The sequence below is a fragment of the Montipora foliosa genome, chromosome 8 (assembly GCF_036669935.1).
Source record: "Montipora foliosa isolate CH-2021 chromosome 8, ASM3666993v2, whole genome shotgun sequence".
Lineage (NCBI taxonomy): Eukaryota > Metazoa > Cnidaria > Anthozoa > Scleractinia > Acroporidae > Montipora > Montipora foliosa.
In genome coordinates this window covers 30,802,977-30,810,476 of record NC_090876.1, presented here as the reverse complement: position 1 = coordinate 30,810,476, position 7,500 = coordinate 30,802,977, and the positions used below count along the sequence as shown (strand labels likewise).

Sequence of the window (7,500 nt, the reverse complement as noted above, 5' to 3'; positions counted from 1 at the left end):
TCCATATTTTTTAAACACGCGTCAGTTTATAAGATACTAAATAATTACTGGAGCGGATCAATTTAATAGAACGCTATCGTAGATGGTAAAATTGAGAAAACTTTTCCATAAGGAGACAGTTCGTCTTGAAAAGAAGAAATTGATGAAGATACTGGTGTCATGTTTTATTACAGTTCTTGACTGTAACTTTCGTTTTGTTATATGGATGTATTTACTGATTTAAGATCATGAAATAAACTGCTTTTCACATGGACAAATGTCTGGTGTGATTGATGTGTCTTTTCCGGGCTTGCCCAGGCATGTTCGCAAAGCTTCTTTTGTTTTTCTTGTGTCCCGATGTTATCGATTAGGTACCAACACAACTACTTTTGCACTGTTTTCCAAAAGTTAATGTAAACTGACGTCAATGCCTTCTCCATTGTTCTTACCTATATAAGGGCGACACTCTACGGCGCGCTGGTAGACTATTCTGCGTTAGTACGAACTCAATTCTCAACCAATTCTCTAAAAAATTCAGTAGTTTCGAGTGTCGAAATTTATGAAGACATAGAGTTGCGAATGCATAACGGAGTGTTTAATTTCTCACCACGTGCTAGTAAACTATTCTGCGTAAGTACGAGCTGAATTCTCAACCATTTCTCCAAGAAATTCAAACATTCGGTAGTTTCAAAACTTCGTACTCAGACATAGCGTGCTAGCCTAATATCAACTTGATTAAACCTACTTTTTTGCCTTACTTATAAAACAGATATTGCGACTTTGCTTCATTTGTCATAAAGAAGACATAAACCTCCAACGAACAGAATGTTGTGGCAACTATGTTCACAAAAGGTGTTTGGAGAGGTAAGAAATATGTTTCTTGTTTTACGGGAAGCGCTGTAGTATTTTGAGTTCCCAAAGTTGTGTGTTCATTTTTTATTCAGATGGTGAGGACGCTAATACCGTCCAGTGAAAATTGTGCCATGTGTAGGAAGGCGTTCCGTCATCCGCACGCCGAGGCACAAGCGGCTGACACAATTTATGACCAGCATTGTGGAGGTAAGATTTAGGAGTCATTTTCTCCATTCAATATACAAACAAATCGGTCCCTTTTGTTGTCCTTAATTGTTCTTTATTTGTTGACGTTCTCTTTGCTCTCTCTCTTTCTCTCTCTCTCTCTTACAGCTTTGTGACGAGCATCTTCCAGACAGGGAATACGCCGAAAACCATATAGCCTGTATATATTTTAATAAAGGCTTAAACCTATTCGACAACATGACTTTGCCTTTGCAATTCAGTGCCTATTTGCATGCCGAAACGTGGATGAACATGGAAACAATGAGAAACATGAAAGATGTGATCACTGTCAAAGGTTGATTGAAAAACTCTTCGACAAATATTTATAACTATGGCGAGAATTTTTCAAGTAACCTTTGCTTCTCCATGTTTCATAGCCTGTGTACAGCCGCCCGCTCTCCGAAAAAAAAAATCTGAGGAGCGTCTGTGATTTACCGTTGATAATCGTGTTCCATACCACGTGATTTTTCCTGGAATGTGTGAAAAATGATTTGATTGGTTATTACCCATCGATCATTACATCATTGAAACAACGATTTTTGATTGGCTTTTATTTTTATTTCTCCACATCAACAACGTGAGAACCACCGTGAGAGATTTAACGATGAGTTCGTGTGTACTTTGAGCACGGTACAAAAGGCGAATAAAAATCTTTTTGACTGTCAAAGAGGTTTTTCTTTTCAAGTACGACCGGAATTGTTATCTATGGAGTGTAAAGTGGAAATCGATTCGAAGTACATTTGTAGGAATTGTTGTCAGCGCAAAAGAAACGAAAGCGCTCTTCACGAGGTAAATATAGCACTATTCAAAAGACTGTCCACTCGAAAACGTCTCCCGCTATTCCTTACCAGTCAATGTAATCCCAACGCCTTGCTCGGACCAGCCTAGCCATTCTCAAGCACATTCTACAAAGCGTAATGCCCTGGAAGATTTGAGATGTGAACACATCAAGGAAAATAACAGCTCATCGGCAACGATCTGTGCTGCTCTGAAGATCAGAGCCGTACCCGGTTGGAAGGCTTGCAAATACATCCTTTCCTTTAAAGAGTGCTTCTATGCTATAAAGCCAAGGTATCTTAAAACTATCGGAGACGCTCTTCAATGCACGTTTGAAATCTACCTCATTGACCACCATTTTGAGAATTTAGCTCCAACGAAATATGAGCCACGCAAATTTTGGTCAGCGTAGATCACTTAATAATGTATGCAAAATTATTCCGGAACACGATTACTAACGGTGAAACACAGACGCTCCTCTCCGATTTTTTTTTTCGGAGAGCGGGCGGCTCTACACAGGCTACATGTTTCATTCCTTTCGCTGAATTGAAAAGGCATTGTAGTGGTTTTTTTTAAAAATAAGGTTTAATTAATTTACACACAGCGTTTCTTCTTATTGTTTGTAAATACTTTAATTTGCCTGTAAATACGTAGATAAAAATAGAATGCTTTTTTTTTACTGCTTGAAAGCAAACGTGTGATTGGTGTTCCATCTTGTATGTGGGAAATACTCATTCTTCCACACCCTAAGAAATGGTGGAAGTAGGCAAAACGCGGGGTCGGGGTGCCTTTTTTTTTCAAAATTTTTTTGTTCCAATTTTTGTCGTTATTCTCCTGTAATGTTATATTCGAATGTTCGTCATCTGTCCTTCATTTATGGTGGAAATTAGTCAAAAAAATATGGAACATACGGAAGCTGTGAAAAGGACATCTTTATCTAAGAGAATTTCAGACTGAAATTGGAGTTTTTGTGGGGAATATACGCTAACTCCTAGAGACACTGAAGACTCGCTGAGCTCCACATTTTAAAACCACATTTTTATGTTTACTTCTTAAAAAACCTTCTCCGCAATACCATTAAAACGAAACAGAAAATAGCCACAGTTCCACGATAGTCCGTCACACAACGTTCTCGTTAGCTTGTTTCGTAAAATTGTTTTCAATGTTGTTGTGTTTTTTATCGTGATATTGGATTCGATCCCTTGACGTCCGAATAGAATTGACTGGCAAGTTCCCGTGCGACTGTGGCTTTCAAGTTACTACATACCGTTTGTAGTAAAGACAGACAACATGACATCAACACGAACAAACAAGCAAATGAGAACGTTGCGTGACTGCGTGACGATCAACGTTGAACTGCGATTCTTTTTTTGGGGGGAGGGAGGTCTTACGCATTGTTTGCATACAGACACTTAAGTCAGAGGCAGGTCTTGATTGTCAGTCAGTTTTTCAGTTTGTCACTGTGGGGACGAGATCACACGCGACAGATCTCCGAGAGCATAAATAGTCTGGAATGTAGACTGGGTACTAGTAATTGTGAGTCATTGTTTTCAAGTGTCGGCCATTGGTTCTGGCGTGTTGTTGTCGTTGTGTATTGAATCTACAGTCGTTTTCCCTGTTTTGGGAAAAAAGAGCTTTCCGTCGCAAATTAGTTGTAAATGTTCAAGGTAAGTTATTTCTGTTTCAAAATTGCTCTGTTGTGCTGTTTATGAATGTTTAAATCTTGAAATGACCGATGAGAATACGCTTTTTATTAACTAGGAGATTGAATCTACTTTGTTTTGCGACCTTTAGCCGGTAACTGTAGCTACTAATCAGTCGCAATTTTTTTTTTTGTTCGCATTTGATAGACCTTATTCATAAATGGAGGTCAATCATGATTCTTATGTCCAAGTGCAAATTAGCCTACTAAGCCTCGATACCATACAGTGAATTGAAAAGAATTCTTTCTCTAAAATGAGGCTTGGTAGGCTAATTTGCACTTGGACAAAAGAATTATAAATGTGACCGCCATTTATGAATAAGGTCTATAGCAGTACAGTGATTTTTGTAACTCTCGTGTTTTTGTTATTCATGATTGTTCAAAAGTTGTATTTTAAAAAAAAAAAAGGTTGTTAAAAATGTGTTCAACTTCGTGGATTTTGATTTCGTTGCGTTTTATCTTTACACAAGCCAAGTTAACATGACCATGGAAGTTACGGAGCCGAAAAAGTAGAGACTTTCTAGAAAGACAAATTAACATGTACCTGTCAACAAACTTGAATTCCGCACAATCACCAATAGCAGGAAAGTCGAGATTTCGTCATGTGAAAGAAGAATAATCAAGACATCATCGGACACATTTGTCTTTGGTGGTACTTTAGTTTACGAGGAAATACAGTATAACATCATGTTCGGAAAAGTCGCGGACCAAGGATACCATACTTTATTATATCTCTCAGATAGTACGCGCGCTGTAATTGGCTAAATTAGGGGGCCGTATCCTACAGTACGGCCCGCTGTACAGCCCGCTAAATTTAAAATTTCGACAAAACATCATCTAGCGAGTTTTTCATGTCATTTCTGTTGCATAAAATTGTACTGAAAACTGTTTGAATCTTGCAAGCAACTATTTCAAACTTAACAGCCAAGAAGATTTAGTTTTTGGGATTTTGGCACGGCATTCTTTGTGACAGTTGAACCTTCCGACTTTGACTAGTTTTCTTGCCCGCACGCCGGTTAACCTCAGAGATATAATAAATATCTTACTAACCTCGTTTTCTCGGTCCGTACTGTAAGTTACGGATCCTCGTTTTTTCCCGTTGATTTATGGCCCGCGCGCTTCGCGCTTGGGCCATAAATCAGCGGGAAAAAACTCGGTCCGTAACTTACAGTACGGACCTCGAACTCGGTTAGTAAGAGGTATGTATTTCTTAATCTTTCATTTTCTTCATGTACTTCACGATTTGCTCTAACATGCTTGTGTTCAATTTTCCCAACAGCGTACATACCTTTTAAAGTTTTAGCACGACTTATTGCAACATATATTTGACCATAGTTAAAGCTTCTTTGTTTGTTACGATGAAAGCCTATTACTATTCTATCCATTGTCAGTCCTTGTACTTTGTGGACAGTGCAAGCCCATGCTAATGTAATTGCAAACTGTGTTCTTTGTATCTCAGGCAATGATAGCTTATTAGGTCTTACTTTTATCTTTGCCAAGATGGGTTCAATAGCTACTACTTTGTTTTCTTTAGCATATTGGGTATTGCTATTATTTATCATGTTTTGTCCTGCTTTATCATGATCAAACTTAATGACTATTATTGACGGCCTTTAAGTATTTGGATTGACATATATTTTGACTACTGTGCCAATCTGACCATTGGTCAATCTATCTGCGATGTCAATATTAGCTGTAAGCATCATTCTTGCCGTTTCTTTTAAATGAAGTTCATAATCAAGTCCACCAGTTTAAGATCTTCCTCTTGCCAATACTCTGTCAATATCTTGTTTATTAATATTGTTAGGATATTGATCTGTGGCTTTCACGGTAAACATAGTTTTAGGAATCACGGCTAATTTTAATAAACGAACTTTATTCATTCAATACAATGAAAGGGAGAGATACCAGAGGTTATCCCTATACCATGGTATCCGCCCAGGTGTTATTGACCTAGAGTCGATTTTTATGAGGGAGGAAAACCGGTGTACCCGGACAAAAACCCTCGCAGTCAGATTGAGATCGACTGAGATTCAGCCCACATTCGACCTCGAGGCCAGAGATGAACCTGGGTCGCAGAGGTGGAAGGCACGGTTGATAACCACTGAGCCATCCTGAGTACTCTTTTGGAGGTTAAGCTGATATAAATCACCAAGAGCAATAATACTTATACCAGCAAAAAGCTGTGAGTTGTTAATATTAAATATCTCTTTTAGTCATTGATGAATATGGAGGAGAGTAGTGTTACCAACCATTGAGATCTTATATATTATTACTACGTTCAGCTCACACAGTGATAATCTCATTTGTGTTCTTTTCTGGTCAGATATTGCAGGTAGGAACCTGTATTTTTAGGTATTGCTAATGCTGTGTTAATGGTTGTACCATCAAAGTTTATTGCTGCTACTCCAGTAGATACTGCTAGTAAGACTGTTGGTTTCTCAGGATTCATTGGAGCATGTCTATAGGTTTTTTAAGTGTGGTAGATTGTTTTAATCAAATGACTTTTTCCAGCACCACCATCTCCAGTTATAAACAAATAAACTGGTTCAACATTTTGTGACATCAGGCTGTTGAGGTTTTTCATTTTATTTCTAATCCATGAAAGCACCCTGTTGTAAGCTTTGTGTTGCATTTTATTTAATGATCTAACTGATTGACGTAATTGATCATCAGATATTTCTGTTGGCTGATTATACATTGTTATTGCTGATGGGCTGTGATTTTCAGTAGTTTGGGGATTTGCAGCAAGCTCTGAAGGTACTTGTTCATTGAACACCTAATCTACTGATGATTCACCTTGGAATTCTAGTTGTATTTCAGCATTCTCTTGATCATTTATAGGGTCATGAATGTATGACAGTGCCCTGCTTGTTTCGTAGCCATTCTAGTGCTTCTGTTACTACTTAATAGCTGATAGAGATGGTGTAGTGTGCAGCAAAAGTTGTCTTAACTGTGCAAATGGCAATAAGAGAAAGATTAGCAGCGAGTCAAAGCTGGAAAATTCTGAACAGGTCCTGAAATTTGAAGCATACTTAAGGAATCCATTTCAGTGCTGCACTGTTATGGCAAATTTTCAACCAATCACGCATGGTAAAAGTGACACCGCAGTACCAAATTCTGTAAGGGCCAAATGGAGTTAACCTAAGCATAAGTTCCCAAGTACGCATTGCGGACCAATTTTTTTCTGAAGAAGTAAAGAAGTATTACAATGCTATTTAAAGTGAGAAGCTCAGCGAGTCTTCAGTGTTTCTGGCAGTTGGCGTATCTTTCATAAACTCCAATTTCAGCATTTTCGGAAGTTATCTTAATTTCGAAAAACAAACTCCGATTTTCGGTCGCAAAAAGTCAGATGCTCGCAAAAAATCAAAGCCAAACCAACTTCGATTTTTAACACACACACAAAGTCCGATTTCGAGGAAAAAAAACTAAGATGTCCCTTAAAGGAGAATGGAAGGCTGGGAGTTGTATTTTATATGGGAGCTTAAAACTACTGAAATAGCTTAGATTTGTAGTAAAAAGCAAGAAAAAGTGAATTTTGCCTTTCGAAAGTGACACAAAAAGTCCAAACCCGTGGTCCCCCATTTTGGACATCTTTTCTTCCGGTTAATTCACTAATAGGAATGCCCGTCGTCATGTTGTGACGTCACTGCGCACATGCATTTTTTCCCGTCAACAAAATTTGTACAGAATCTTGTGTCAATGAGGTTGAAACTGAATTTAGCTTTGATTATGGCTGAGATCGAGCCTTATTGTTTGAACCTATGCGAGACAGTTCGGAGTCAGAGGAAGACGATGTTTACTACAGTCAAGATGAGCGCCGTAGAGCGGAATTACATCGAGGTGTGCCATAGAGAAAGTACAGCGAAGAGCATGGCCAAAAAACCGAATAAATAATTTGCCGGCCGAGATTTATTTCGAACGTTTCGTTGAGCTCGGTTAATCCTTCAACATACGATTTAATC

The 7,500-nt window shown here is 38.3% G+C and overlaps 1 protein-coding gene and 1 long non-coding RNA gene across 2 annotated transcripts in view; one reads left to right on the top strand and one right to left on the bottom strand.

The window, feature by feature from the left end:
- Positions 1 to 7,500, bottom strand: part of LOC138013183 (uncharacterized) — a 49,097-nt gene that overhangs the window by 34,116 nt on the left and 7,481 nt on the right. The window lies entirely within an intron of this gene.
- LOC138013186 (uncharacterized) lies at positions 487 to 1,210 on the top strand. Its single transcript, XR_011125186.1, has 4 exons — positions 487 to 609; positions 749 to 843; positions 924 to 1,038; positions 1,165 to 1,210. It is a non-coding gene; the product is annotated as an uncharacterized lncRNA (long non-coding RNA).